This window comes from Oryctolagus cuniculus, chromosome 4 (assembly GCF_964237555.1).
Source record: "Oryctolagus cuniculus chromosome 4, mOryCun1.1, whole genome shotgun sequence".
NCBI lineage: Eukaryota > Metazoa > Chordata > Mammalia > Lagomorpha > Leporidae > Oryctolagus > Oryctolagus cuniculus.
In genome coordinates, this window is record NC_091435.1 from 65854355 (window position 1) to 65880639 (window position 26285).

General features: G+C 36.1%; 1 long non-coding RNA gene across 2 annotated transcripts in view; it reads left to right on the top strand.

Annotated features, from left to right (window-relative positions):
* Window positions 1-19600, top strand: part of LOC138849487 (uncharacterized) — a 91435-nt gene extending 71835 nt beyond the window's left edge. For both annotated transcript variants that reach the window (XR_011388356.1, XR_011388355.1), the window contains exon 3: window positions 15206-19600. This is a non-coding gene — a long non-coding RNA (uncharacterized lncRNA). The remainder of the gene's footprint in view (window positions 1-15205) is intronic.
* Window positions 19601-26285: the final 6685 nt, after the last annotated feature.

Consider the following 26285-nt stretch of genomic DNA (forward strand, 5'->3'; position numbering starts at 1 on the left):
GTATTAATTACAGGATTAAACCAGTCATGTTAAGTAGAACAGATAAAAAAAATTACTAAGAGGGATAATGTATTAAGTTGTTCATTAACAGTCAGGGCTATGCTGATCAAGTCACCATTTCTCATAGTGTCATTTCACTTCAACAGGTTTCCTTTTTGGTGTTCAGTCAGTTGTCACCGATCAGGGAGAACATATGGTATTTGTCCCTTTGGGACTGGCTTATTTCACTCAGCATGATGTGTTCCAGATTCCTCCATTTTGTTGTAAATGACTGGATTTCCTTGTTTCTTACTGCGGTATAGTATTCTAAAGAGTACATATCCCATAATTTCTTTATCCAGTCTACCGTTGATGGGCATTTAGGTTGGTTCCAGGTCTTAGCTATTGTGAACTGAGCTGCAATAAACATTAGGGTGCAGACCGCTTTTTGGTTTGCCAATTTAAATTCCTTTGGGTAAATTCCAAGGAGTAGGATGGCTGGGTCGAACGGTAGGGTTATCTTCAGGTTTCTGAGGAATCTCCAGACTGACTTCCATAGTGGCTTGACCAGTTTGCATTCCCACCAACAGTGGGTTAGTGTCCTTTTTCCCCACATCCTCGCCAGCATCTGTTGTTGGTAGATTTCTGGATGTGAGCCATTCTAACCGGGGTGAGGTGAAACCTCATTGTGATTTTGATTTGCATTTCCCTGATTACTAGTGACCTTGAACATTTTTTCACGTGCCTGTTGGCCATTTGGATTTCCTCTTTTGAAAAATGTCTATTGAGGTCCTTGGCCCATCTCTTAAGTGGGTTGTTTGTTTGGATATTGTGGAGTTTCTTGATCTTTTTGTAGATTCTGGTTATTAACCCTTTATCTGTGGCGTAGTTTGCAAATATTTTTTCCCATTCTGTCGGTTGTCTCTTCACTCTCCTGACTGTTTCTTTTGCAGTACAGAAACTTCTCAATTTGATGCAATCCCAATAGTTGATTTTGGCTTTGACTGCCTGTGCCTCCCGGGTATTTTCCAGAAATTCTTTGCCTGTGCCAATATCTTGAAGGGTTTCTCCAATGTTCTCTAATAACTTGATGCTGTCAGGTCGTAGATTTAGGTCTTTAATCCATGTTGAGTGGATTTTTGTGTAAGGTGTAAGGTAGGGGTCTTGCTTCATGCTTCTGCACGTGGAAATCCGGTTTTCCCAGCACCATTTATTGAATAGACTGTCCTTGCTCCAGGAATTGGTTTTTGATCCTTGATCAAATATAAGTTGGATGTAGATGTTTGGGTTGATTTCTGGTGTTTCTATTCTGTTCCATTGGTCTATCCATCTGTTTCTCTACCAGTACCATGCTGTTTTGATTACAACTGCCCTGTAGTATGTCCTGAAATCTGGTATTGTGATGCCTCCGGCTTTGTTTTTGTTGTACAAGATTGCTTTAGCTATTCGAGGTCTCTTGTGCCTCCATATGAATTTCAGCACCATTTTTTCCAGATCTGAGAAGAAGGTCTTCAGTATCTTGATTGGTATTGCATTGAATCTGTAAATTGCTTTTGGGAGAATGGACATTTTGATGATATTGATTCTTCCAATCCATGAGCATGGAAGATTTTTCCATTTCTTGGTATCCTCTTCTATTTCTTTCTTTAAGGTTTTGTAATTTTCATCGTAGAGATCTTCAACGTCCTTGGTTAAGTTTATTCCTAGGTATTTGATTGTTTTTGTAGCTATTGTGAATGGGATTGATCTTAGAAGTTCTTCCTCAGCCATGGCATTGTCTGTGTATATAAAGGCAGTTGATTTTTTTTCATTAATTTTATATCCTGCTACTTTGTCAAAGTCTTCTATGAGTTCCAGTAGTCTCTTAGTAGAGCTCTTTGGGTCCCCTAAATACAGAATCATGTCATCTGCAAAGAGGGATAGTTTGAGTTCTTCCCTCCCAATTTGTATCCCTTGAATTTCTTTTTCTTGCCTAATAGCTCTGGCTAAAACTTCCAGAACTATATTGAATAGCAGTGGTGAGAGTGGGCATCCCTGTCTGGTACCAGATCTCAACGGAAATGCTTTCAACTTTTTCCCACACAATAGGATGTTGGCTGTGGGTTTTTCATAAATTGCTTTGATTGTATTGAGGAATGTTCCTTCCATACCCATTTTGCTTAGAGTTTTCATCATGAAAGGGTGTTGTTTTTTATCAAATGCTTTCTCTGTGTCTCTTGAGATAATCATATGGTTTTTCTTCTGCAGTCTGTTAATGTGGTGTATCACATTGATTCTTTTGTGCACATTGAACCATCCCTGCATACCAGGGATAAATCCCACTTGGTCTGGTGGATGATCTTTCTGATGTGTTGTTGCATTCTATTGGCGAGAATTTTATTGAGGATTTTTGCATCTATGTTCATCAGGGATATTGGTCTGTAATTCTCTTTCAATGCTGCATCTTTTTCCGGCTTAGGAATTAAGGTGATGCTGGCTTCATAGAAAGAATTTGGGAGGACTCCCTCTTTTTCAATTGTTGTGAATAGTTTGAGAAGAATTGGAGTCAGTTCTTCTTTAAATGTCTGGTCGAATTCAGCATTGAATCCATCTGGTCCTGGGCTTTTCTTTGTTGAGAGGGCCTTTATTACTGTTTCAATTTCTGTCTCAGTTATGGGTCTGTTTAGGTTTTTGATGTCTTCCTGGTTCAATTTAGGTAGGTTGCATGTGTCCAGGAATCTATCCATTTCTGATAGGTTTCCCTGTTTGCTGGCATACAAGTCCTTGTAGTAATTTCTGATGATTCTTTTTATTTCTGTGGTGTCTGTTGTTATATTTCCTTTTTCATCTCTGCTTTTATTGATTTGGGTCTTTTCTCTTCTTTGTTTAGTTAGTTGTGCAATGGGGTGTCTATTTTGTTTATTTTTTCGAAAACCAGCTCCTCTTTTGGCTGATTTTTTGTAATGTTGTTTTTTTTTTTGATTCAATCCTGTTGATTTCTTCTCTGATTTTAATTATTTCTCTTCTCCTACTAGATTTGGGTCTGGTTTGCTGTAGGTTTTCTAGATCCTTGAGGTGAACTGAAAGCTCATCTATTTGGTGCCTTTCCAATTTCTTGATGTAGGCACCTATTGATATAAACTTTCCTCTTAACATTGCTTTTGCTGCGTCCCACAAGTTTTGGTATGTTGTGCTGTTATCCTCATTTACTTCCAGAAAGTTTTTGATTTCTCATTTGATTTCTTCTATGACCCATTGTTTATTCAGGAGCATGTTGTTCAATCTCCATGTGTTTACATATGCTCTAGGGATTCCTGAGTTGTTAATTTACAACCTCAACCCTTTATGGTCTGAGAAGCTGATTCGTATTATTCCAATTCTTTTGAATTTCCTGAGACTTGCTTTATGGCCTAGTGTGTGGTCAATCCTAAAGATGGTTCCATGTACTGCTGAGAAGAATGTAAATGCTTTAAGTGTAGGATGAAAAGTTCTGTAGATATCTGTTAGATCCATTTGGGCTATAGTGTCATTTAAATCTACTGTTTCCTTTTTGATCTGTCCTGTTGATCTGTCTATTTCTGAGAGTGGATTATTGAAGTCCCCCAGTACTATTGTATTGGGGTCTAAGTCTCCCTTTAGTCCCTTAATAAATCTTTTAAATAAACCAGTACCCTGTAATTAGGTGTAAATATTGATAATCATTATATCTTCCTGTTGAATGGATACCTTAATCATTATATAGTGCCCCTCTTTGTCTCTCTTAAAAGTTTTTGTGTTATAATTTATGTTGTCCAATATTAAGATGGCTACGCCCGCTCTTTTTTCATTTCTGTTGGCACGGTATATCTTTTTCCAGCCTTTCACTTTCAGTCTGTATGGATCTTTGTTGGAAAGATGTGTTTCTTGTAAGCAGCAAATAGATGGGTTTTGTTCCTTAACCCAATCAGCCAATCTGTGTCTTTTAACTGGACAGTTCAGGCCATTAACTTTCAATGTGGCTATTGATAAGTAGTAATTTTGCCCTGCCATTTGCTTAAGATATTTTCTAATATATGCTTTGAATTCCCTGTGATCTTTTGCTGTGAGGTTTCCTTCCTTTACCTTCTTTCATATTGATGACCGTGTTTCTGTGTTTCTGTGTGTAGCACATCTTTAATCATATTTGCAGGGCTGGATGAGTGGTGACAAATTCTTTCAATTTCTGTTTGCTATGAACGATCTTTATTTCTCCTTCATTCACAAATGATAACTTTTCAGGATGTAATATTCTGGGATGGCAGTGTTTCCCTCTTTGTACCTGGGCTATGTCTTGCCATTCCCTTCTAGCTTGTAGGGTTTCTGATGTGAAGTCTGCTGTGCATCTAATTAGAGATCCTCTGAGAGTAATCTGACGTTTCTCTCTTGCACATTTTAAAATCTTTTCCTTATGTTTCACTGTGGAGAGTTTAATTACAACGTGTCGTGGTGAGGATCTCTTTTGGTCATGTTTATTAGGGGTTCTATGAGCTTCTTGTACTAGGATTTCTCTGTCCTTCTCCAAACCTGGAAATTTCTCTGCAAGTGTATCATTAAAAAGGCCTTCTAATCCTTTCTCTCTCTCCATGCCTTCAGGAACTCCTAGAATCCAAATGTTGGTTTTTTTAATAGTATCCTGTAGATTCCAAGCAGTATTTTTTAGATTTCTAATTTCCTCTTCTTTTCTTTGGTTTGACTGTATACTTTCCTATTCTCTGTCTTCTAAGTCCCGATATTCTCGCCTCTGTTTCACTGACTCTGTTTTGGCAAGCTGTGCCGAATTACTTCACTTTTGAATCAAAAAAAGAAAGAAAGAAAGAAAGAAAGAAAGAAAGAAAGAAAGAAAGAAAGAAAGAAAGAAAGAAAGAAAGAAAGAAAGAAAATTGATTTACTATGCCTAACCTGGGAGTGTCTGCTTTGGCACACCCTTAACCCTGAGGAACCAAACAGAGCTCTCAGGCCACACCCATCTCAAGCCTCTAAGGCTCCATCAAAAGCAGACAGTCCGCTTAATACAGTCATAGTATAACAAGAAAAAACACCACAGTGAGGTAAGAAGAATCCAAAGATATCTCCACAATGCCAAGCTACAGACGCAAAAACCGAGGAAACAAAAACAAGGAAGACATTATGACACTCTCAAATTAACAAGACACCCAAACCAAGATGATGAAAATGATGAGATGGAAGAAATGCAAGATATGGATTTCAAAAAATTTATGATAAGAACAATTAGAAGTCTTCAAAAACAAATGTTTGAGGTATGGAATTCCTTACTTGACAGGACAGTAAATCTCCTTCAAGAAAATGAATTCTTAAGGAGGAATCAAAATGAAACACATAAACTAGTAGAACAGGAAAGTGTGATAGTGAAGAGAAATTAAAATGAAATGAAGAACTCAATAGATCCAATGACAAACACATTAGAGAGCCTTAAAAACAGAGTCTGTAAAAATTTTAAAATCATATGTATAATATGTATGTATATATATGTATAGCATAAAATTGTATGTATAGTACTTATGTACACTATATGTATAGTATATAATTGTATGCTATTCAAAGTTCTGAAATTTTAAATAAGGAATGTGTTTATATCAGTAAGTATAGAATTGAAATATAGCTTCTTATCATACTTATAGAGTCAAAAGTTAGAGGTGTTAATGCTTTTCAACAGCAAAAAAGAGGGATGCAATATATTTAGAAATAAATGTAAAATTTATTTTATATTGAATACTAGTAAAAATATGTTTTTGAGGCAATTTGATGATGGCTGAGCTACAATAAAAATAATAAGAAAAAGTTGAGAAAAGTATTAGGCCAGTCATATTCATAATGCATATTATGTTGTACCTGCTTTTAAAATAGTAAAAGAAGACTTTCATAATATTAGCCATGAAATACTATTGGCCTTTTAAATTTACTTGGTTTTAATTATTTTTGATAAATGTAAAACATGTACATAAGTTTCTATAGGTTCATCTACATATTATTAAATATAATTTTCAAAGTTAAAGTAAAAATACAAAATCTCCTTTATTTACAATGAGATTACGTTCCAGTAAATATATTGATTTGAAAATATCAAAATACTCAACATGATAGCTTAGTTTTGCTTACTTTAAATATACTTACAACACTTACATTTTCCTCCAGATGTACAATATCATCTATGGGAAGTGCTAATTGTTTTTAAATTTATTGAATATTCTATTGAAAGTGAAAACCTATTGTAATTTCAAAGGAGAAATTTCCAGAAATGGAATCAGAGGGAAAAGTCTATGAATAGTTTTATTATTTTTGACCTTGTTTTTTTTTCCTTTATGCTTTATTTTTTAAAGTGGTTGAACCAACTTACACTTTCACTAACATAATACAAGTATATATGTTCCCTTAAACATTACCTACATTTGGAACAGGTATCAGTTTAAATGTTTCACCAAATATAAGCCTTCTTCTTAATTTAATTTGAATACTCAGATAGGGAGTTGAATATTTGAAGGCACTTGACTGTTGAGAAACTTTAACTGTTGAGAAGTTATGTTTATAATTTGCTGATATTCCTGTGTTGAAACAAATTCCATTTTAGGCTAATTCATCACTACTGTAGAACACTAGTTTCTCTTTTGAATAAAGGTCAGTAAGGGTATTTCTATTGGTATTAAAATTAAAAAGAAATTCAGGATTTCTGCAGAAATTTGTTTGTCAGAAGGAAATTGCCCCCCATTGGAGGTTGAAGAGTCCAGGTGGTGAGTCCTTCCTCTTCACAATAAATTCTCTACAGTACCGGTGTTCTCACTCTTTTATGACCACTACTATCATTTTGTCTGACAGATGACAATATACCCCTTAAGCCAGGTGAGTGTGATCTAGAAAGCTCTTCCCTTAGATCAATGTAGCATAACTGGAGGCAGAAAAGAAAACAGTTGGAAGGCAATTCAGCATTTGTCCTAAAATGAAAAAAAAAAAAAATAAAAGTATGAGCATGTCATAAAAACCAAATACACAAGAAAGTACATATTGTAAAGTAAGCTTTTCCTTCTCAGAGAGGTTGTGTTGCTTTTTTATGACTTTACAAATCTTTCTCCCTCTACTCCAACTACTTACAAATGTTGGTGTTTTTAGTCTGTTTTCTTAGAAAACAGCAAAAGCTTTGACCTTATAAAGAACTTTGTAAATGGGCCAGCCAGACTCAAAAAGTATTTATGTGATCTTCAGTAAAAGTAGCTCACTTCTTTGAAGTTTAATTTCTTTTATTTGTTAAAATTAAAAAAATTACTGCCTCAGAGGGTTGTTTACCTCCAGAAAAGCACAAATAAAACTGTTCTTAGAACATAAAGGGTACTTCATAAATGATAGCATTACTTTTATTGTAATTACATATACTGCTATTTATTAATTTCATTATTAAGAGACACAAAAACATAAAAATTAGAGGTAATTCTAAAAGTATAATCAAATGGAAGCATCTTTAGTGAGAGATTCTTTTTTTTTTTTTAAGATTTACCCATTTATTTGAAAGTTAGAGTTATACACAGAGAGAAGGAGAGGCAAAGAGAGATCTTCCATCTACTGGTTCACTCCCTAGTTGGCAGCAACAGCTGGAACTGTGCTGATCCGAAGCCAGGAGCCAGGAGCTTCCTCTGGGTCTCCCACATGCATGCAGGGATCCAAGGACTTGGGCCATCTTCTACTGCTTTCCCAGGCCATAGCAGAGAGCTGGATGGGAAATGGAGCAGCTAGGACTCGAACTGGTACCTATCTGGGATGCCGGCAATGTATTCGGTGGCTTTAACCACTACTCCACAGCACCGAACCCGAGATTCTATTTTTAAATGTCAAGACAATCATGGAATGGCCTTTAATGACACCTTATCCGTGAAAATGTAAAGGACTACTCCCCAGATCTTAGCTTTGTTCCCATAATATGATTGCCCCACAGCATCTGCTCCAAGGATAAGTACCAAAACACTTTGGTTCAAAATCCTCTATCTCCTACCATTCTTTTTCTCTGTTTATGTGAGAGAAACTTACTAACTGAACTCCATTATTTTTATGATCTAAGATATTTCAAGTGTCCTCATCACTATGATGTTATTTACAAAGACTTGTTACCAAGAAACTTTTTATCCATGAAGGAAAGTGACTATGCAAATAATAGCCACACCTTACTCATGTTAAGATCCAAGAGAAGAAGCTTAATGACAGCAGGAAACTGATGTCCTGAGTTATCAACTTGTCTGGTAATTAGTAGAGTGCTTTGAATGTGATAGGTACTCACTAAAGAATTATTGAGAAAATGAATGGCAAGACACAACCACCTAGAAACCTCACTGTGGCACCAAAACTATGGCAGATATTTCTTGATTCTTCCCTTCATTAGACATCCACAGTTCATTAACTGTTCTCAGGGCTCTATTATCTCTTACCTTCTTAGTCTTTCTCCGCTAAATGTATGCCATTTGAATTCATCTGCAAAAGGAGAAAGGTGAAGAGCATTACATGCAAAAAAGAAATCAGCCAATGAAACTCGAAATATTCCTAATCTTGTCCATACAGAATGTATCAAATTTTTTCTTCTAATTTGAGCATTCTATTTATACTGCATGAGAGTGCAATAGCTTTCTTCAAGACTAGGAATGTTTTCTTTTAATATTGATGCATTTAATTTTTTAACACTGATAATTGCCTGCCTTTCCTTGCACTCCCTCTCCACTCTGATAAAAACATCAAAGGGAGGAAACCACAGAATCTTCCTTCTCTGATGATGATCTCAAGTTGTTTTTTAACATCAGTAGAAGGAGAAAAATTGGAGGCAAAAAATATTACTTTTGAGAAGTTATGACACGTTTTTGAAATTGTTCTCTCTCTTTCCTCTGACTCATTCTAAGGTATGATTCTTCTGTTATGAATCCTGCCATAGGCATCACATTCTTACTTCATTGACAACTATAATATTTGATTCTTTATATATTTTCAGCTGGGAATGTAATTATCATTGTTAAGAACTAAGCAACTGGGGCCAGCGCCGTGGCTTACTTGGTTAATCCTCCACCTGCTGCACTGGCATCCCCTATGGGTGCCGGGTGCTAGTCCCGGTTGCTCTTATTCCAGTCTAACTCTCTGCTGCGGCCCGGGAGGGCAGTGAAGGATGGCCCAAGTGCTTGGGACCCTGCACTCACATGGGAGACCAGGAAGAAGCACCTGGCTTCTGGCCTCAGATTGGCGCAGCAGCTGTAGTAGCCATTTGGGTTGTGAACCAATGGAAGGAAGACCTTTCTCTATTTCTGTCTCTCATTATCTGTATCTGTACCTGTCAAATAAATTTAAAGCAAAGAACTAAGCAACTGATAAAGGATTAATACTCAGCATCTATAAAGAATACAAGAAACTCAACAACAAAACAAACCATACAGCTAAGAAATGGGCAAAGGACTTGAGCAGGCACTATGGAAGAGAGGAAATAATGGCGAACAGACACATGGAAAAGTGTTCAGGGTCACTAGCTATCAAGGAAATACAAATAAAACCCACTGTGCAGTTTGACTTCACCCCAGTTAGAATAGCTCTCATACAGAAATCAACAAAAATATGTGTTGGCAAGGATGTGGGAAAAAAGGTACCCAAATCCACTGTTTGTGGGAATGTAAATTAGTACAGCCATTGTGGAAAACAGTATGGAAATTCCTCAGAATTCTATATATAGACCTACCATATAACCTAGCCATCCCACTCCTGGGAATTTACCCAGCGGAAATAAAATCAGCATATGAAAGAGTTATCTGTACCCCCCCTGTTTATTGTAGCTCAATTCACAATAGGTAAGATATGGAATCAACCCAGATGTTTATCAACTGATGGCTGGATAAGAATATGTGGTATAGATATACATGGAATACTACTCAGCCGTAAAAAATAATAAAATCTTATCTTTCCCAACAAAATGGATGCAACTGGAAACAATTATACTTAGTGAAATCAGCCAGTCCCAACAAGACACATATCACATTTTCCCCAATCTGTGGGAAATAATAGAGTACAAAAACTGTAATGTATATGAGCAACATTGACATTTTGAGGTTTGATCATTGTTTTCTGTCCTTGTCTCTATTGTTGGGGGAATCTGTGTGTTTCTCTTCTCACTGTTTTGAATTCTTTACATAGTGGAGGGTTAAGCTTACGATTAAAAAATAAACTTAAAGTATGTCATTGTAAAAATTAAAAGAAGGCATAAGTAAGGCAGGAGGAGGGATGACGGGAAGTATCACTTTGTTCCTAAATAATCTATATGAAATATATGAAATTTGTTCACTTTATGTAAATAAAAAATTGAAAGAAATCATGTATATTACATAAGCAAAGATTAAACTTAGGATAGTATTCTTAAAAAGGAAGTAGCACTTGGCAAATAGATCACTTAGGATCATAGGATCATCTGAGTGTTTCTATTCTAAAAGATAATGTAGAATAACAACTTAGTTTCTGTTCTTGCTCCAGGTCTTTGTAAGATTGTTCTTAGAATGATCAACACAGTGACGTCAGGACATTTACAGTTGATATTTAATTACACTTTTTCTCATTCAAAGGTATTGTTTCAGATAAGTGGTAATTACTATAAAAATAAACTTATATGAAATTGAATCGTTATCTATAATGTAAGGAAAATTTCAATGAACAAATTCCCTATCTTCTGTCTCTTTTCCAAACCTGGTAAATGCTCCTCTCTAGTTTACAGTTCTCCATGCTAAAATTAATAGTGCTAGTCCAAGTGATCTATTTCAGTTCACAATTAATCATACTGATAGGTCTAAGAATCAAAGGGATCACACAAACAAGACTAGTGTCTGCTAATACTAACTGATAGAATCAAAAAGGGAGAGAACGATCCAACATGGGAAACGGGATACACAACAGACTCATAGAATGACAGATGTCCTAAGTAGCACTCTGGCCTCAGAATCAGCCCTTAAGGCATTCGGATCTGGCTGAAGAGCCCATGAGAGTATTTTAGGCATGGAAAGCCAAGACACTCTGGCAAAAACAAAACAAAACAAAACAAAACCTAAATGAAAGATCTCTCCGAGTTGGATCCCAGTGGAAAAAACAGGGCCATCAAAGAAGGAGGTAGCTTTCTCTGAAGGGAGGAGAGAACTTCCACTTTGACTATGACCCTGTCTGAATAAGATAGAAGTCGGCAAACTCAAAAGGCTTCCATAGCCTTGGCAACTCATGACTAGAGCCTAGGGAGATTACTGACACCATAAACAAGAGTTTCAAATTGTTAAGTCAACAACAGGAGTCACTATGTACTTACTCCTCATGTGGGATCTGTCCTTAATGTGTTGTCCAATGTGAAGTAATGCTATAACTAGTACTGAAAAAGTATTTTACACTTTATGTTCTGTGTGGGTGCAAACTGATGAACTCTTTACTTAATATATACTAAATCAATCATCTGTATATAAAGATAATTGAAAATGAATCTTGATGTGAATGGAATAGGAGAGGGAGCAGGAGATGGGAGGGGTGTGAGTGGGAGGGAATTTATGGGGGGGAGCCATTGTAATCCATAAACTGTACTTTGGAAATTTATATTTTTACTAAATAAAAGTTAAAAAAATAAAATAAATAAATAAAATTAATAGTGCTTCCATTGTATAACATTAATGTTTTATTTTGCATTTCTAAATAATATGATTACTTTGAATGAATCTGTATTCTGTAAAGAATGTCATGGGACATGCTGAAAATTCTTTTATATTGTTTGAAGTCTTTGTACATGATTTAAGTGAGAATTAGAAAAGGACAGTGGTAAAGGACAGGTAAAAGGACGGTGTTTAGCAATGCATATTTCTTTTAAAAGATTCATTTACCTGAAAGTCAGAGTTACACAGAGAGAGAAGGAGAGGAGAGAGAGAGAGAGGTCTTCCATTTGCTGGTTCACTCCTCAGTTGGCCACAACAGCCACAGCTGTGCTAATCCAAAGCTAGGAGCCAGAAGCTTCTTCCAACTCTTCCACGCAGGCCCAGAGACCTAAGGACTTGGGCCATCTTTTGCTTTTCCAGGCCATAGCAGAGAGCTGGATCAGAAATGGAGCAGCTGGAACTAAAACTGGCACCCATATGGGATGCCTGCACTGCAGGCAGCAGCTTTTCCTGCTGCACCACAGTGCCAGAGCCATACAATGCAGATTTTAACATTCACATATTAGACATTTTTTTAGACAAGTAGACATGGAAGTTATTTCTGTCATTGAAAAAATTCAAAACATGAATTCCATGGTTTTCTTTTCCTACTTTTTGACTTTCTGTTAAAACCCTGAACTCATGAGTGACTGATGTGATATAGTGAATAAATCCACCTCTTGATTGCCAGAATCCCATATATATGCTGGTTTGTGTCCTGGCTGCTCCACTTTGATCTAGCGCCCTGCTAATGGCCTGGGAAATGTAGCAGAGAGTTGGAACAACTCCTTGAGCCTCTGCTACCCATGTGAGAGACAGAAGTAGCTCCTGGTCCTTGGGTTCTGGCTCCGGCTCTGGATGGCCTGGCCCGGCCATGGCGACCATGTGTGGAGTTAATCAGTGGATGGATTATCTATCTATCTATCTATCTATCTATCTTTCCCTCTTTTTCTGTAATTCTGATTTTCAAATAAATAAAACTTTTTTTTGAAAAATCTGAAATCGTGAATAGTAAAACTCGTTTGTTTTGCTTAAATATTTTAATGGCCAAATATCATTTTAATAAGCATTCTTTCTAATCAAAATGTTGCATATACTAAAGAAAATACATTTGTATATATTATTTGACAGATAGAATATTCCTCAGTTTTATCTTCTAGTTGATTAATAATTTTTAAACTTCAGTTTTATCCATTTGCAATGTATTTTCTAATAATATAGAGTATAACAGATAAAATACAACTGAAGTTGTATTCTGAGCCTCTGGTTACAGTAAGAGAAGTTAATATAAATAATTTTGGTCTCAAGTTGTGGCAATTCACTCAAAGACTTAGAATAAATTGTATGGAAATAATAATTATTTGATTACAAAAAAGACTATTTATATATCAGGTTGTCTCATTAAAATAGGGTCAATATACATGATATCCTAATGCCAACAGAATGAAAAAGCCACACATTCCACAATCTCGAATAGCTGTGAAGAAAGTTAATTCAACACTTCATCTGGTGTCCAGCATATAGTGATCAATCAGTAAGTGTCAATTAATGACTGGGCATGTGAGCAACAGTCAGAATGGGCAGACAAATGGAAAGGAGGCATTGGGGAGCAATATCTACCCACCTAAGCTTAAGGAGAATGGTTATTCTATGGTTATTCTTCAATGGTTGCAAATATATTATGGTTTTCAGTTTTTGAATGGTTGCAAACAATCTTGGAGAAACTTAACCATATGTATTGTGGGCTTCATTTGTATTTTATGTAATAAACATTATGTAGTCTGAAATGGAGCATAAAAATAAAATAAGGAAATAAGGAAATGACCATCTAGCTTAGAGTGCCTCAGGTTGAGCATTTGCCACTTTGGGGAGGTCATTTTCTTTGTTGCTCATTTGTTCCACTGTATCATTCTCACAGAGAAATGCCTTCTAAGTAATAATTTTACCAAATATTCATGTTTTTGGGCCTTTATAAACATTTTATCAAACTAGAAGTGATATTTTTTACTTCAATTGTTGGCTGAAGTTCTATGTATTTATGTTTACCATTGTATAATATACATGAAGTGATTTATGTACTCTTCTATGGTTGGATATTTGAGTTTGTTTGCTGTGGTTTATGTAGCTGTTCATTTTTGTCATTACTCTGCAATTATGAATATGCTCCTAATTTTAAGCTACACTTAAACTACATTTATGCAGGATGCTTGTTTGTTTCTCTTTTTGCTGTTGTTTTTCCTAGAAAAGTGCTTGGGTTGTAATAAATGCTTAATAAATGCTTTTCCTTGTTCTTATTGTTCAGAATAAAATATAACCCTTACATTTTATGTAATTACCTAATGTTCATTTACAACAAGTTTCCAATTACATATAATTTTGATGACATACATCCTGTCATAGTTTATTTTGTTCTGCTATAGCAGAATACCTGATACCGGTTAATTCACAAATACTAATAATATATTTATTTATTTATGGCTGGAAGCTAGAAGGTTCAAGGTCAAAGACCTTGCATTTTGTAAGAGCCTTCTTGCTGCATTGTCCCATAGCAAAGAGAGAGAGAGAGGAATGGAACCAAATATACCTTTATCAATAAATGCACTTCAATGATAACTATTTAATTCCTGTGATAACAGCTTGATGGATACATGAAATCTGAACCCTCATGAGCTATCATTTCTTAAAGGTCCCTCGTTTTAACACTGTTGCATTGAAAATTAAGTTTCCAATGCGTGGACTTTGGGAGAGTTAGAAAGTCAAAATACTACTGTGCCCAACAGAATAAGAAAACTTATGTTTTTTTTATACCTTTTAAAGTTGATGTCTTTTAAAATAAATCATTAGGTGACTTAGCTATTGGGAAGATAAAACAGGATAATAAAAAAATGCCAAAAGTAACAGTAATGAATTACAACATATTTTGTGTGGCAAGGATTATTTAATTAGAAACAAGCCTCTCTTTATGAATAATTTAGTATTACTAAAATAGACATAAAATATAAGCAAAAATGATGTAAAGTGTGGTATATTTGCATACTGACATTTTATTTTAAGATTTATTTATTTATTTAAGATGTAGAGTTACAGAGAGAGCAAAAGACAGAAAGAAGGGTCTTCCATTTGCTGGCTCACTCCTCAACTGGCTGTAATGGCCAGAGTTGAGCCAATCAGTAATAAGGAGCAGGAGCTTCTTCCAGGTCTCCCACATGGATGCAGGGGTCCAAGCACTTGGGCAATCTTCTACTGCTTTCCCAAGCCTATGCAGAGAGCTGGATCAGAAGAGGAGCAGCTGGGACTCTAACCAGCGCCCATATGGGATGCTGACTCTGCAGCCGGAGGCTTAGCCACCTACATCACAGCACTGTCTTCTATATGTTGACATGTTAAATTTACTTTGCAATATTTCCCTTTTAAAGCATCTGATAGAATTCATGTACTATTTTTCTCCACCATAATTTATGTATTAAATCCAGAAAACAGGTATTTTTTAATTAGGAAATTTATATTTTGTCTCTTGAAATAATATTTCTATTTCACTTCTCTCATAGATTTTTATCCTAATGCACTATATAGGAAGATATTTAAAAGAGTTCACAGAGAAGATTCCAAGATGGTTGAATAGGGAAAAGACAAGCTGATTTTGACCAGGAGAATACAACAGTATGAAAGCCGAGGAAATGCATTCTCAGGGAAAAGTTTGCAGTGGAAATTCTACAGAAAGATGAGAAACATCATGGAGCAGTGCGGAAAATACAGACACCCAACAGTGAGTGGAGACACCACCCACAACTCTTGCAGCCAGCGTATGGAAGAGATGCAAGCTTCTGAGAGCAAGGTAAGGGCAGACTGGGACAGCTGGTGGCACTGGTGCTACCGCCTGAGAGAGAAGCCTGCAAGTCACACTGACTTTGTGTCCAGCCTGCAGCCCTAGCTGGTGGGGGGAGGGCACCCAATCAAGTGAAGGAAAAGCACATTTCTTCCTCCCCTTCCCCACAAGGATACTTGGCAATCAGTAGGGAGAAAGTACCATCTTGTGCCAGTAGAGGCAGCAGGGGCTCTCACATGCGTTTCATCAGAGGATTTTACCAGAGGGAAAAATCCACATTCTCCACTGACTTCTAATCTGGCTGGAAGAGTTGGCTGAGGGCTGGGAACCCACTTAAGGTTATGAGGTGCTCCCATCCCCCCAGCCTAACAGGAGCTCCAGGGCTCAAACTGACAAGGCAGAGCACCCACAGGCAGCTGCTCTGGGAATATCTCTGCTCTCTCTGTGGATGGGGTAGGCCCAGAGAGCTGAGTAAATACTCTGCGCCCCATTACTGTGGGAGCCTTGTGTACTGTAAATATGAGAATTTAGTGACTATATGATAGAACCTGGGGTATAGCTGGGTCTTTGGGCAATCAATGTGTTTGGTTGCAGAAGCTCAGAGATCCCTGACTTCCTGAGGTATGTCATTGCAGAGGGTTCTCTGCTCACAGTGAGGACTGCACAGATCCTTAGTGTAGTTCATGCACGTGTGTGGTGGGGCTTGTATCCAGCATGGGCGACCCACGTGCATTGATCACCTTGGAATAGAGGAAGTGAGGTTGTGAATATACCAATAGGCATGATCATACCCTTGGCCCTGCTGATAATAGAGGAGATCTACCACACCCAATTTGGATGTCACCCTGGATTCTCACCCCACCCTTCAACACTGACCAGAGCTCCCTACACAAACTCAGCACACGCCTCTGGATATCTACTGAAGGAGCAGACATTTCACTGGGACACAGAAGCATAGTTTAAAGATAAAATTCATCAGCAAAGCAATCATAAAGCACTTCCCAATATCTAAAACTAAATGCAGAAATAAAAGATAGAAAACAAAGAAGACAACATTACTCCCCTAAAGGAACACAGCACTTCAATATTAGAATGTGAAGATGAAATGCCTGAAAATGAATCAAAAGAATGATCATTAAATTACTCAGAAACACAGAAAAACGAATTCATGATAAATAAATCCATACTAGATATGGCATAAAAATTTTGCCAAGAGATTGAAATGTTGAAGATCAATCAAAATGAAATACTAGAAATGAAGAACTCAATATGTCGAATAGAAAATACAGTGGAAAGACTCAACAACAGACTTGGTGAGGCAGAAGGAAGAATTCTGAGCTAGAAGAAAAATGCTGGGATATATCTAAGTCAGACAAATAAAAGAAGAGGAAAAGATATAAAAACAAAATAATATTGGAGATTTATGGGCTGCTATCCAAAAGGCAAACATACATGTCTTTTTTTCTTTTAAGATTTATTTATTGATTTGAAAGGCAGAGTTACAGAGAGGCGGAGGCAAAGGCAGAGGCAGAGACAGAGAGAGAGAGAGAGGTCTTCTATCCCTTGCTCACTTCCTGAATGGCTAAAATAGCTGGAGCTGTGCCAATCTGAAGCCAGGAACCAGGAGCTTCTTCCATGTCTCCCACATGGGTGAAGGGGCCCAAGCACTTGGACCATCTTCTACTGCTTCCCAGGTCATAGCAGAGAGCTGGATTGGAAGAGGAGCAGCTGGGACTTGTACCAGTGCCCATATGGGATGCCGACACTGCAGGCTGCAGCTTTATGCACTATGCCACAGCACCATCCCTCAAACATACATGTCTTAAGAGTCCCTGAAATCTTGGAAAGGGAGAATGGCCTTGAAGGCTTATTCAGTGAAATAATTACAGAAAACTTACCTAATTTGGAGAAATAAAGGGGCATCCAAATATAGGAAGCACACAGAACTCCTAATAGACCTGATCATAAAATATCTGATCATGACACATAATGGTCAAATTTCAACTGTAAAACATAAAGAAAAGATTTCTGAAACGTGCACAAGAGAAATGCCAGATTAACTTCAAAGGATCCCCAATTAGACTCACAGCTGATTTCTCATCACAAATCATACAGACTAGGAGAGAAGCAGTTCAAGTCCTAAAAGAAAGAAACTATCAAGCCATAATACTGTACCCAGCAAAGAAAACCTACTAGTAAAAGTACAACAGATATCCAAAGCAATCAATAGGAATATTAATGGAAAAATAGCACGGACAATTTGTTACTTTTCAATAATAACCTAGAATGTAAATGATCTAAATTTTCCAATTGAGAGAGACAGACTGGTTGAGTGGATTAAAAAATAAGACCCTCTATTACTGCCTATAAGAAACCTACCTTGACAAAAAGATACATTTAGAATGAAAGTAAAAGGATAGAAGAGATTCCATGCTAGTGGAAAGCAAAAACAAGCAGGCAAAGCCATCCCAATACTAAAAAATAGACTTTAACACAAAAACTGTTAAAATAGACAAAGAAATGTATTATGTAATGATTAAGGAATAAATTCTTCAAGATGTGACTATACTAACGTACCTGCACAGAAGGCTATACCTGGCCATTTAAAACAAATGTTAATGGATCTAATGGGGGATATAGACTCCAATACAAGAGTAATGAGGGACTTCAACACTCAGCTTTCATCAATGGACAGATAAATTACACTATGAAACTAAAAAAGGATTAATGTTTACAATCTATAAAAAGATCAAGAAACTCAACAGCAACAAAACAAACAATCTAGTTAAAAATGGGCAAAGGGCTTGAACAAGCATTTTTCAGGAGAGGAAATTCAAGTGGCCAATGGACACATAAAAAATGTTCAGGATCACTAGCCATCAGGGAAATGTAAATCAAAAAGGCAATGAGGTTTTACTTCACCGCAGCTAGAATGTCTGGGGAAAAAGGTACCCAAACCACTCCTGGTGGGAATGTAAACTGGTACAGCCGTTATGGAAAATACCTAAGAAATCTGAATATTCTTAGGTATGGAGATACCTAAGAAATCTGAATATTGATCTACCATATGACCCAGCCATCACACTCTTGAAAATTTACCCAAACCAAAAGAAATCAGCACATGTAAGAGTTTTCTGTACTCAGATGTTTATTGCATTCAAACACAACAGCTAAAATATGGAATCAACCCAGATATCCATCAACTGAGGACTTCATAAAGACTTATGGTATACATTGGTTGAACTCTTAAATTAACACACACAACTATTCTTAGTCATTTAAATTTAATTGAAAAGTGCTCCCTGTTAAATATAACATAAGAGTGGGAATAAGAGAGGGAGGAGATGTACAGTTTGGTACATGCTCACTCGTCTTACCCCTAATGGTAGAGCTAGAATTGTACCAGGGGATTCCAATTCAATCCCATCAAGGTGTCTTGTACCAATGTCATCTTACTTGTTAAAGTGATCAGTTTAAGTTCATAATTGATCAAAAAGATAGGATTAAGTGTCAAAGGGATTACATAAATAGGACCGGTGTCTGCAAATAATTGATAGAATTAAAAAGGAGAGAATGATCCTACATAGGAAGCAGGATATACAGCAAACTCATAGAATGGCAAAAGCCCTAAACAGCATTCTGGCCTCAGAATCAGCCCTTAAGCCATTCAGATCTGGCTAAAAAGCCCATGAGAGTTTCGCATGCATGGAAAGCCAAGACATTGTGGCAAAAAATATGAATGACCTAAATGACCTAAAAGATCTCTGTGAGTGAGATCCCAGTGGAAAGATCAGAGTTGGTGAACTCAAGAGGCTTCCATAGCCTTGGCAGCTCATGACAAGAGCCTTGGGTAATTACTGACGTCACAAATAAGAGTGTCAATTGTTAAATCAACAACAGAAGTCACTCTGCACCTGCTCCCCATGTAGGATCTCTGTCCTTAATGTATTGTACTATGTGAATTAACGGTAAAACTACTATTCAAACAGTACTCAATACTTTGTGTGTCTGTGTGGGTGCAGTCTATTGAAATCCTTTACTTAGTATACACTAAGTTGATCTTCTGTACATAAAGATAATTGAAAATGAATCTTGATGAAGAATGAGATGGGAGAGGGAGTGGGAGATGAGATGGTTGCAGGTGGGAGGGAGATTATGTGGGGAAAAGCTGCTATAATCCAAAAGTTGTACTTTGGAAATTTATATTTATTAAATAAAAGTTGAAAAAATACATAAAAATCAATAGCCTTTGTATACACAGACAATGCTATGGCTAAGAAAGAAATAAATTTTTAGATCATTCCCATTCACAATAGCTACAAAAAGTTTAAATACCTTGGAATAAATGTAATTAAGGTTGTAAAAGATTTCTCCAATTAAATTACAAGACATTAAAAACAAAATACAAGACACAAAAATGGATAAAAATCTTCATGTTTGTGGATTGGAAGCAATATCAAAATATCTGTACTACCACAAGCAATTTACAGATTCAAGGTGATCCCAATCAAAGTACCAAAAACATTCTTCTCAAATCTAGAAAAAAATGATGCTAAAATTCATGTGGATACACAAGAATCCCTGAATACTTATCTTTAATAACAAAAACAAAACTAGAGGTATCACAATGCCAGATTTCACGATACTACAGAGCAGTTATAATGAAAATACCCTGGTACTGGAATAAAAACAGACAAATAGACCAATGGAACAGAGTTGAAACCCCAGAAATTAATCCAAACATTTACATCTAACTAATTATTTGATAAAATAGGTGAAATAAATCCTTGAAGTAAGAACAGTTTCTTCAACAAATGATACTTGGAAAATTGGATCTACACATGCTAAATATGACCCAAGACTCCTACCTTACACCTTATATTAAAATCAACTCAAAATTGATAAAGGATATAGATCTATGACCTGATAGCCTCAAATTACTACAAGAAAACATAAAATGAGCTCAAGAAACTGAACAATAATAAAACATATAATCTAGTTGAGAAATGAGCAAAGGACACGAACAGATATTTTTCAAAGGTTAAAATTCAAATGGCAAACAGACATATGAGAAATGCTCAGGATAACTAGCTGTCAGGGAAATGCAAATAAAAACTGCAATGCAGTTTCATTTCACCCTGGTTACAATGGCTCTCATCCCAAAATTAAAAAACAGTAAATGCTGTTGGAGTAAATGGTGGTGGGAGTGGGACTCTAATTCACTATTAATGAGAATGTTAACTAGTACAACCATTACGTCAGAGTATAAGGAGATTACTCAGATTTCCTAAAATAGATCTACCATGACCCAGTCATCCCAGTCCTGGGAATTTACCCAAAGGCAATGAAATCAATGAATTGAAGTTAATTGTATCTCCATGCTTACTGCTATTCAATTCACAATAGGTAAGTTATGCAATCAACCTGATTTCAATAAGCTGATGTATGGAAGAAGAAAATGTGGTATATTTACACTATTGAAAACTACTCAGCAATAAAAAGAATGAAATCCTGTCATTTGCAACAAAATGGATGCATCTGTAAACAATTATGCTTGGTTAAATAAGCCAGTCTCAAAAAGACAAATATTATAAAATTTTTCTGATATGTGGTGAATAATATAGAATAGAATAAAAATGGATAGGAATGAAATGTCACTTTGGGGTATGATTGCCATTTTTAGCTGGTGTTTGTATTTCTATGGAACTTTGATCTTTCTACTTTTTATTTGTTTTTAATATTATGATTAGTTTCAAAATAAGCCTGTGACTATAGAATGAATTAAATTTTAAAAAATCCAAAATCAATATTGATTAATAAGGATTTTAAGGTATTCAAAAAAAGAGTTCACAGGAAAATTAAATCAAAAAGTTTATGTTGATGCAAAAAATTTAAACTTTTTTTTCTGGATTTATTCATCATAATAATTATTATCAGTTCACGAACTAGTAAAGCTATTTCACCAAATAAGCTTGTAACATTATTTTGAAATGCTTCTCTTGAGATTTGTGGGATTTCTTTTTTTCTATATATTTCTCATCCTCGGATGACTACCATCTACTAGTGAAATGAAACAAGAACCAATGGAAATTCATAGTAAAATACAGTGTTAGGCAACCAATAAGTGCAAGGCTTACATACACTTTTGCAAGGACCATTGTTAGAAACATATTGTGTGTGTGATAGCATACTTTCTAGTCCTGTAGAACAAATCAACATCCATAAAGGATATTTATTATTAAGTAAAAGACAATAAAGTTGTAAAATGTCTGGTCACTTGCTGGGAGCAAAATACAAGGAAATGTTTCTTCAGTGAATAATAAGTAGTTAAAAAATATAGGCTCTGTTTTACCTGCAATGTATGCCTCATTTTCAAAGATGGAATGCTGATGTATCAAAATTAAGCATAAACATTATAACCCTAAATCACCTGAACTTGTGCAAAATATGCATTTGAGACAGTCTCAAGCTCAGGGCATTATGGTTGGATCACATTGTTTTAATTTAGGGCACTGTTTTACACATTTAATTATAAGATACATATACCAATAAGGCATGTACCCCTTGTTGTGTGTGTTATTCTGTTTGACATTTCTTATTCTCACTCTTATTTGCTTTGCTCTCTTGGTCAAAGGGCTTCCCTTAAGTACAATGCATTCTTCCACAATTAAAATAAATGGAAAAATGAGAACCATTAAACAAAAATTGTCATCACACTGACCATGCCACTTAACAATATACATACATTTTCTGCAGTCAAATATGATATGTGTGTACGGGGACAGGTAAGTATTTCTAATATCCCTATTTATCTTTAAAAATGCATATTTATATGTCAAACTGAAAACACAAAGCCATACACCTGGGATGATGCTACAGTCTTTAAAAGAGAATTCTTAGACCCAATATTTTTCCTCAATTGGGTTTCAATATTTCCAGGGTTACAAATATACTTAAAAGACTTGATAGCCTTTCTTATGTTTATTTGGCTTAATTAATTCTCTAAAGCGTGATATCAATGCAAACCTTTTTTTATAAATTTTTCTGTCAGGCTGTTTACATTTATTGTTTTATAGAATCCTATATTTTAATAGTTATCTTATTAGATATGTTTAGATATGTTAAGCATATCTTTTTTTTTTTTTGACAGGCAGAGTGGACAGTGAGAGAGAGAGAGAGAGAGAGAGAGAAAGGTCTTCCTTTGCCATTGGTTCACCCTCCAATGGCCACCGTGACCGGCGCGCTGTGGCCGGCGCACCGCGCTGATCCGAAGGCAGGAGCCAGGAGCCAGGTGCTTCTCCTGGTCTCCCATGGGGTGCAGGGCCCAAGCACTTGGGCCATCCTCCACTGCACTCCCGGGCCACAGCAGAGAGCTGGCCTGGAAGAGGGGCAACCGTTGAATTTGGCAATTTTTCATATATGTTATGGAATATTTTGATAAAAAGAAATTCCCATTTTAATCAATCTAAACCTTTTTTACTTTAATAAATAGAATTTTGTTTGCAGTGAAAAATCCTTTTCTATTCAGTTTATGATGACAGCTCCTTTTATTTTTCTAACCATTTCTAATTTCACTTTATTTCTTTTTTTAAGGCTAATAAGTATATTTTTTATAGATTTATTTATTTTACTTGAAAGTCACAGTTACACAGAGAGAGGAGAGACAGAGAGAGAGAGAGAGAGAGGTCTTGCATCTACTGGTTTACTCCCCAGTGGCCGCAATGGCCGGAGCTGCGCTGATCTGAAGCCAGGAGCCAGGAGCTTTTTCCAGATCTCCCACATGGGTGCAGGGGCCCAAGCACTTGGGCCACTTTCCACTGCTTTCCCAGGCCAAAGCAGAGAGCTGGATCGGAAGTGGAGCAGCTGGGTCTCAAAGTGGTGCCCATATGGGATGCCCGCACTGCAGGCGGCTGCTTTACCCACTACAACAGAGTGACGGCCCCATTACATTTAAGTCTTTAATCCATCTGGAATTTATTTTTATGTGGTTTTCAATATAGATCCAATTTCAGTTCTTTAGATCATTATCCAGAACTGTTTACTGTTTAGTGCATCTCTTGCCTAATGATCTATATCAGTAACTATTGTATATCATGTTCAGGTGTGTGTGTGTGTTTATGTGTGTGTATGTGTGTGTGTGTATTTTTCTTTTATTCATTGTGTCTTTGCAAATGCCACTTTCTCTTTACTACTATTACTACCCTTTTATAATATCTATGGCAGATATAGCACAGGGCCAGTGGTGCAATGGATAATATCTACAGCAGATTTAAAAGAGGAGAGCGTTTCTTAACACACGTCCATGTGATGGAAGATTCTGTTTCCTACCACAAGAAATTGTGCTGCTCTATGGTTGCACAACATTGGAACACAGCTCCAAAACTAGACTTAAGGATACCTGGAAGTTGCCAGTGTGATCTGAGCAATCTCTGTGCCACCCACGTGGGCAAAGTGTCCTGCAGGAAAGGCCAGATGGCAAGGGTTTAAATTGTATGGAGAATGGACGGGGGAAGCTAAATCCACCCTGCTGGATATTCCTGCTAAGGTATCAGACATTTGGATTAAGCTGTCCTGGACCCCCCAGATCAATTAGCACCCAGCTAAGTACCACTGTAGGACTCCATTGATACCTCAAGCCTCAGAGAAACAAAATAACTTAGTTGTGATGGTGTCCTAATATGTCAATTGTGCACAGCAGCTTCAGCCTCCACCTAGGGAGTCCTTACCTGCACACGGTTTTTCCTTGCTGATTTCCTATCTCACAGACATTGGATTTACTTATCCAGCCCAAATTGTATAAGCCTATTCCTTAGAGTAAATAAATATCTTTAATAACTTCCAGTTGGACCTGATGCTGCTCTGATTGAAACTTTTAGTGTTATACTACAAATATCAAATTATCCACCCCTGAAATCAAGAGAGTAATAAAATAGTTGTTTTAAGCCATAAAATTTTGGGATCATTTGATCAAAAGCAATAGAAAACCAAAATAATATTTAATAAAAATATTTAACTTTCTTTAATATTTTAATGAATATTGAAGCAATTCTTGCTTTTAATTTTTCACACAAATATTGAAATTAGATAATCCATCTATTAATATTTTTAATGGCATTGAATTGTATCCATAGACTAATTTTAGTAGAACATTGTTATAATAAATTCTTCCTGGCCACCTATACCTCTAATTCTTTTATGTTTCTTAATAATGTTTTAAATTTAACCTTAAAATATTATAAATTTTTGCCATATTTTTATGTTTTTTTATTTTTTGTTATTATACATGTAGGCATTTAATTAAAATATTAATTGCTATGGATGAAAAATGACAAATATATCAATCTTTATTTCTACAATCATTTTCACCTCATTAATTTCCATGTTACCTTTTTTTGTCCTGTTTACTTCAATATGATAATATTGTCCATTTTCACTCCCTTCCCACTTCCCTTCCTTTCTCTTCATGAACTCTAAGTGGAAGGTGGATGAAGACAAAAGGATGATTTCAAATTTACCCCTGAACTTATCCCTGGGGAAGACTGGCAAACGGATGTCATAGATCTTTCCTGTCATTCTTCTCCTCTTTGTATATCCTGTGCTGCATTCCTTTTATCTACCTTTTTTGTACCCAATGTTCTCATGTGGAGATAGTCTTAGGGGAATTTAAACTCATAACATTGATAGTAAGGAATTTTTGGCTTCTATGATGTTAGTAGCTGTTTACTAATTGCTAAGTGTGTGTGTGTGTGTGTGTGTGTATGTGTGACTCAGCCAATGTACTTCTCTTTCAATTGATGTTTGAGATTCCCCCATCACAATTAGGCGTTCTATATTGCCTCTTCTCAAAATGGGAGGGGCTTATGTAAATACGTCAAGAGGTAGAATATGATGAGAGGATGTATTTGACTTTTGTGGACAGATCATTAAAGACAGCATGGATTCTATCTGGCTGTCTGTAAACACTTGCCATTGGAATCATCCATCATGCTGCAACAGCCGAGTCCACACAGAGAAGTTCATATGAGTTTTCTCACTCACTGCTCCATTTAGGCAACCAAAATAAACCCATTAACACGAGAATGAATAAGTCTTCAGTTTACTAGTCTCTAGCCATTGGTAAGCCATCCATACTGTCTTGTCTGAATTTCTTGACCACAGAAAATTTGAGAAATAATAAATGATTATTGTTTTTTAAAAATGCCATTTACATTAACTGGTATATTGTCCATTCATCATGATTTTTATTTGAGTAAAAATGCAATGTTTAATCCAAATGCATAAATCTCTAATAGTAACATTTACATTGCAGAGAGAGCTATATAGAATAAAGTTCTGAGAATGAATATCCTGAACATGATATAGTAGCGTTTACTTGAAAATAAATAAATTTGCCTTATTATCCTGTACATGTCTGTTTTATAGAGTGATTCTGGGTCTATTCTTAATATTCCTGTGTTTCAATTGCATTATCTATAAACAGATTAGAATGCCCACCTGCTATGTTGTAGTTCTGATTTTAAAAAATCATGGTTATCGACCATCTGTAAGAACACTTTAAGGATAATAGGCCCCAAATACATGTTATATTCCTCCCTATTCCAAGTTACCTTCAATTCTGTTGGATCTTCTTTCCAGTACTGGAGAAATCTCTTCTATTTGATCTTCAGTCACTCACAAGGGTTACAGATGGTGAAACGTTAAATAGATGGATGTTCTAAGGGTTTTTCTTTCACACATGCGATAAGAATAAGAAATATATGCATACACACACATATATATATATCAGGCCATATATATGTGTA